The sequence below is a fragment of the Cricetulus griseus genome (assembly GCF_003668045.3).
Source record: "Cricetulus griseus strain 17A/GY chromosome 1 unlocalized genomic scaffold, alternate assembly CriGri-PICRH-1.0 chr1_1, whole genome shotgun sequence".
In the NCBI taxonomy this organism is placed as follows: domain Eukaryota; kingdom Metazoa; phylum Chordata; class Mammalia; order Rodentia; family Cricetidae; genus Cricetulus; species Cricetulus griseus.
In genome coordinates this window covers 42,742,174-42,749,244 of record NW_023276807.1, presented here as the reverse complement: position 1 = coordinate 42,749,244, position 7,071 = coordinate 42,742,174, and the positions used below count along the sequence as shown (strand labels likewise).

Here is a 7,071-nt window from a genome sequence, read left to right as displayed (position 1 = left end):
TTAAGTGTGACATGTGCTTGTGCGGGGGGTATGACACTTGCAAAGACGGACTGCCTCATCACTTCCTCAGCTCTGTACCTAATCCATGCACTAATTATATTTCTTGTTGTATCATTACCTCTAATGTTTCTTTACTTTTCTACAACATTTCTCTCAAAAGATTCTCTGCAATGGTTGGTTGTATCTCCTCTGCTTCCATCAGCTACCTTTCCTTTTGCTTGTCATGTTCTAACTACAGGCTTTTGTTTGAAAACACCCAGCAAGGTATTACCTCATGACCTTAAGACTTACTCTCTCCTTTACAGAGAAAATGATTTCCCTATATAAGTATGTTACTTGCCACTTCAAATTTTCTAGGTTCTGTTCAGCTACCTCACTGGGAAATGTCTTCTTGCACTATCCTGTATATCAGAAGTGCTGAACCATAGCCCAAAGGCACAACTGATCTACTTCTTGTTTCTTATGTCTTGAGAGTTAGAATTTAGATTTTATATTTCAAATGGTTGTGAAAAAACTACAAACAACTTTCATAAAGCTAAAAACAAAATCACATGGAGCCACAAAAGACTCCAAATATCTAAGGCATTCTTAGCCAAAGAACCAAACTGCAAGCATCAAATGATTTGACTTCAAAACATACCAAGAAGACACAGTGACTAAAACCTATTGCATCAAACCAGCTACAAAGTTAGGGTATCAGAATAGCTATCTGAGTCATTTGTAGAAAATGGGTTGTTTTAAGAATAGCTAGGTGCTTAGAACACATAATGGGGATAGGGTGTGGAATGGTAGTTTCTTGAAAGAATGAACTGTTTACATGAAGTAGAGTGTATTCACCTATATTTCATCATATGTGGAAAAATTAACTCCAAATGGATGAAAGTCTTAAATATAGTAGTTGAAACCATGAAACTGACAAGAAAAAAGAAACCATAGAAACAACATTCTATGACATTCAGCAAGGGAAACACTCATTGAATAATATCTCCAAAGCCCAGAGAACAAAGCAAAACTGGACCTATATCAAACTGAAAAGCAAAGCAAAAAGTTCACAGAATGAAGAGACAACCTACAGAACAGAGGTTGATATCCAGAATATTGAATAATTTCAACAGCAAAAGTCCTTACACTTTCCTTGCCCCCTCTTCTGCAATGCTTTATGAGCCTTTGGAGGAGCAGATGTGATATATATGTTCCATTTAGGGTTGAACATTTGGCAGTCTCATATGTTGGGTCTCTGTTTAATATTATCTATTGCAAACAGAAGCTTTCCTCATGAGGGTTGAGAGATGCCTTAATCTATGAGTTTAATGATAAGTCATCAGGAGTTGGTTTAATACTATGTCTAATATTTAGCCAAAAATAGTAACAGTAGGTACTCTCTTAAGGGATATTCTCTGTCTAGCCATAGGTTGTTGGCCTTATAATGGTGCCAGGTATGGATTTCATCTAGTGGAGTGGGACTTAAATCCAATCAGAAAGTTGTTGGTTACTCAATAATACATGTGCCACTATGGCCCTACTGGTCATGTCATGCCAGATCAGTTGTTGCACACAGAGTCCACAGCTGGCTAAAACTAATGATTACTTCTTAGTGTGTAGAACCTTTCAGAACTATGAAAGATAGCCAATAGGGATGAAGCATCGATGTCTGTACCACCTTTATTTCTCCATATTCAATTAGTCAAGTGTGTGGTGTCGTCAGCAATAGAGTCTCACCATCAAATTCTGGAGAGAAAGCAAGAGTATTGGAAATAGTTTGACTTGCTTGGGGTTTATGTTACCTCACTGGCCATTTCTGGAATTGGGCTTTTTATTTGTTACCTTTTGTTGTCTGTAGAGGCATTGTTTCTTACCTTGTTACAGGATAACTCCATTTTAACCATTTAATGATGCATATACATAACCTTATGAAGCTTCTAGAGGAGTAAATTTCAATAAGGCTTTAAAAAGTCTTTAATATTATTTATCTCTTCCAGTTTCACTTTTCTATCATACTATCCTCTTTTGTACCCCAATTTATCCCTTTGTTTCATAATTCCTTTTTAGTCATTTATATACATGCCTTCTATCTCCCATCCCCATATCCATTTCCTTAAAGTCTTTCTCCACCATCCCTTAGTGATTTCCTGACTTTTATGGACATTTCAAACAAGGCACAGATATCTAAAGATTGGTCTAACATCCACAGATAAGAGAGAACATCCAACATTTGACTTTCTGAGCCTGGATTACCTCACTCAGAATGATTGTCTCCAGCTTCATCCATTTATCTGTGAATGCCACAATTTCTTTTTTTAGTAGCTTAATATTTCACTTGTAAACATACTGCATTTTCCTTATGCACATAGAGCACAACGAATATATCTGATGTGGGGATATCCTTCTGTATGCTGTGAATGTATGTTTTTCTTATTGGTTGGTGAATAAATGTTGATTGTCCAGTAGCCGGGCAGGAAGTATAGGTGGGGCTACCAGACTAGGAGAATTCTGGGAAGAGGAAAGTCAGGGAAGTAGTCACCAGAGACAGACACCATGTAGCCACTGGGAAGGTAGGATGCCTGGGCATTCTCCAGTAAGCCAAGACCATGTGGAGATCCATAGATCAATAGAAATAGGTTAATAATTAAGAGGAGCTAGCCAATAAGAAGCCTGAGCCATTGACCAAACAATTTATAATTAGTATTATCCTCTGTGTGTTTATTTGGTACTAAGCTGATGTGGGATTGTACGGGACAGAAACTTCCATCTACATGTATCTCTAGAGTAGGATATAGAGTCCTTTGGGCATATTCCCCAGAGTGAAAACTCTAATGTTTTAGAATCTATTGCCTTATAAAAGTTTATCAAACTTTGTTGTAAGTCATAACATTGTAATAGCGCACAGATTTACTCTTCTTTGCACTTCCTACTGTAGACAAGTACAGAAAAATTGTGTTCAAAAACTTGTGAAGATTTTACAAGTTATCAGCTCCTGCTACTCAGAAACAGACTGTTTCAGCACTCAGCTGGCCTCTAAAAACCTCTTCTTATTTTCCTGACTTATAATATGCTAAGTTAATTTTGTTTCTAGATGATCACTATAGTAATAGGGTCATGTCATATATAATTTTTGTGTCTGGTGCCATTGACCAAGTATTATACTTGTGAGATTTACCTATGTATTTTCTTTTACCTAATACTAGTTTATTCTGTTCAATTGCTTATAAGATTCTGTTGTATAGCCCTCTGTCTTTTAAAAAATGCATTTTATCACTAATAGGTAGTGTTTAAAATGTTTTCTATTTAATCTTTGATGAATTCATAAATGACTGATACATCTTTTTAATTGTCTATAGATTTGGATTGCTGTACAGAGTGCTGCCCTGTTCACCATTTGAACATCTTTTATTGCATCCCTGCTTGTATTTCTTTTGATCATCAAGGGGTGGGTGTGCATATCAGCTTGGGAGGATGCTGCCAATCAGTTTCCAGAGTGGTTGTGTCAACTTCCACTCCCTTTAGAAATGTATAGCATTCTGGTTTTTCCACTGGTTAACCAACACCTTTCCATGTTTTGAGTACCAGTCTCTCCATCTGATCCTCTCTATTAGACTGTAACCCCACTTAAAGAAGAGACTTCCACAGTGACTCTTCAAGCTAGTGTCAAGAAATGAATACAGGAGTGGCAAAACTATGGAAAAGCAACAGATTCCATCCCCAACTTGAAGGTCCTTTCTCTATTATCCTTAAGTCAACCTTTTATGGCTTGTTTTCACACCTGCATTTTCATAATGCTATTTATATTTTCACATAACAAGTTATAAATTTTTATGTCCGTGTGTGTGTGTGTGTGTGTGTGTGCGTGTGTGTGTGTGTGTGTGTGTGTGTTATACAGACTAGTCTTTTACATGAGTGCTGGGGCTAACTTAGGCTCTTGAATGTACTCTGTACCCCACAGTGGCCTTGAATCCACTCTGTAGCCCATAGCAGTCTTGAATGTTCTCTGTAGCCCATGTTGGTCTTGATTGTATTCTGTAGCCCATGGTAGTCTTGAATGTACTTGGTAGTTCACAGTGGTTTTGAATGTGTTCTGTACCTCAGCCTGGCATTGAATTCACTCTGTAGCCCATGGGGGTCTTGAATTATAATATTTCCTAGGTAGCCAGGCTCACAGGCCTCTAGGACCAGCTTATCATACTTATGGACAAATAAATCAAAGTAAATGTCAAGTTGTACTGTGCTTTTACATGTGCATATGATACAGTTTCCTCTTTAATCAGTGCTGATAACTGTTTCATCATCTCCCTCAATTATCTGAAGAAGCATGCTCAACTCAAGCATCTTGTGTTGACCTAGGCAGCCTATGCATCATGACATCTGAATTTTGATTCTCAGTATCTTTCCTTGTTTGGGAATGATCCACTGATGACTGTTCTCGTGATTCCCACCTTTCTCTGAGATATGCAATGAGAGAGAAAAGCTTTACTAATTATACCCTCTTCACACTGCTGGAGTCACCTTCAGGGGTAAACTGTGAATAGTAATCAGAACAGATGGCAGTGGAAAGAAAATAGTGACTTCTTGAGCAATAAAAGAAGGAACCAATGTACAAATGTCTCCCCTTCAAATGATAAAAGCAACATTACAGAGAATACAATATTGTATTTTGAAACTCATTTTCTGGGAAAATCACCTTTTTATGTAATAGAAAGGTAATTTTTATATTTAACATTTAGCTTTTGTTGACTCTTGGCATATCTAATTGCTAGGCATCCGCATGTTTCCTTAGATCCACCACGTAAAGAGACACATATTTTGACTGCTGTCATAAGTTGCAGTATTGGTGATCTGGTACACATTTTCTTTTATAAAAATTCTTAACTGAAGCAGTTATTTTAGGAGTAAAGAAAGATAGGCACTCATGTTCCACCCTTTTCCTTTCTCCCAAACTTCCTTTGTTTGCTACCCTAACTTAAAGGTCACAATCACACAAGTGGCACAGAGTGATGGTTAAATTATGGGTCTGCTCTGCTGTGAGCATTTAAGCTCCTAGAAATTGGAACTGAATTTTTAGCCCATTATTGAAGCATCTCAGTTTTTAAAATCCTTTCTGATACATGCTGTTCATGTCCCATCCAATAAACATGTCCCTTGTTTTCTGCAACAATAACTTGATTCTTTTCAGAGTAGCAACGAGTCCAGCATGGAAGACAGAAAGCAAACTTCTACACATCCCTTGGCACTGCATGTGGCTATAAAGACACAATTTTGATCAGTAAAAGAAAAAAATTTAAGTCAGCGCATGGGATTTTAGGAGATTTTGTTTTTAAGGCAGTCTTTACATTCCCTTTCTTGGTTTTCTGAAAACCCCTCAAACCAATCTTCCCAAGTCTTTCATGGAAGATATAAATATATTGCCCTCATTTTTGGAATCCTGTGAGAAAATACAGAGTACTCTCAATGCTTGCTTTGTAAGTGTGTACTCCTCTTGCTCTCCATGTTGTTCACCTCATCTTGGGATAGTCACTACAGTGACTCCTTGTTTTACTGACCCCAGAGGACAGACTACAAATCTCCCGGAGTGGAGGAAGGATATTAATGACTAGCTGCAGGGTATAGCAGAGAGTGGGAGGTGGAGAGTGTCTGCTTGCTTCTTATAACCTGTCACCACCAATTTCTAAGGCTTTGGGGGGAATTTTTGGTATAATTCATGTTGTTTGGAGGTAAGATGTCTTCTTACCATGACAAGTCACAGGCATTGATCTTCATCACTGTAAAAAAAATAAGTAAAAACCAAAATAAGTCATGTTGCTTCTTTGATTTCCCTGTTGGCAGCTTTGTACTTGAATGAGTCTCAGTCCATTTTCTGTCATCCATTTGCTTTCAACTCTAGCACTGTCTCATGAACATTTTGCCTTTGTGGTTTGAATAAAACTATTTTTACATTTGTATGTATATATGTATGTGTGGTCTGTGTGTATGTGGGTGGGGGTGGGGGGGTGCCCAAGCATATGTATGTAGAGGATTGAGGCTAATGTCTGTGATGAGCAGAGTCCCTAGCTAATCCTAGGGCTTGTTGGTTTAGGATTTGTTTCTGTCTTGTGCACTGGGATTGCAGGGAGGCCACAGCCTGCTTTTTCTTGGGTCCTAGGGATGTCCACTCCAGTCCTTATGCTTACAAAGCATGTTCTTTATCTGCTAAGCCACCTTGTTAGTCGAAACAAAACGCTTTATGTCCTTTTTATGGAGATATGGAAGGAAATGGAGGCTAATATATACTTCAATTTTTACATGAAAATTAGTCTTTCATTCTTCACTTTTATTATTAACATAATGAAATTCACTGAAATACTGAAACACACTTAAAAAACTGATAAGTATCCTCAGTATATTTCTTCTGTGTTTATTTTTCTTTTACAATGCAATAAATTCAATGACAATTTTAGTATAGTAACAATGTTGAATGTATAGTGCACATTTTTTACTTATATGAACATAAGATATAGGGAATAAACATTCTGTGCAACTGTTTAATAAATGTATTTTTCTATAAAAGATAATCAATTTTATAGTGTTCATCAAAAAAATTTCCCATTACGTGCTCACTTCGGCATCACATAAACTAAAATTGGAATGATACAGAGAAGATTAGCATGGCCCCTGTGCAAGGATGACACACAAACATGTGAAATGTTCCATTATTTTTACTAAAAAAGAGAATCACAAACCAATATCCCTCAAGAACATCGATGCTAAAATACTCAACAAAATATTGGTGAATCGATTCCAAGAACACATCAGAAAAGTCATCCACTATGATCAAGTAGGCTTCATCCCAGGGATGCAAGGATGGTTCAACATATGAAAATCTATCAATGTAATCCACCATATAAACAAACTGAAAAAGAAAAACCACATGATCATCTCACTAGATGCTGAAAAAGCCTTTGACAAAATCCAACATCCCTTCATGATAAAGATCTTGGAGAGAACAGGAATAACGGGAACATACCTAAACATGATAAAAGCAATATACAGCAAACCACCGGCAACATCAAACTAAATGGAGGGAAACTCAAAGCGATTCCT

General features: G+C 37.2%; 1 non-coding gene across 1 annotated transcript; it reads left to right on the top strand.

The window, feature by feature from the left end:
* The first annotated feature begins 6,580 nt into the window (after positions 1-6,580).
* On the top strand, positions 6,581-6,687 carry LOC113830819. The gene has a single exon (XR_003480275.1). It is a non-coding gene; the product is annotated as a U6 spliceosomal RNA (small nuclear RNA).
* The last annotated feature ends 384 nt before the right edge of the window (positions 6,688-7,071 follow it).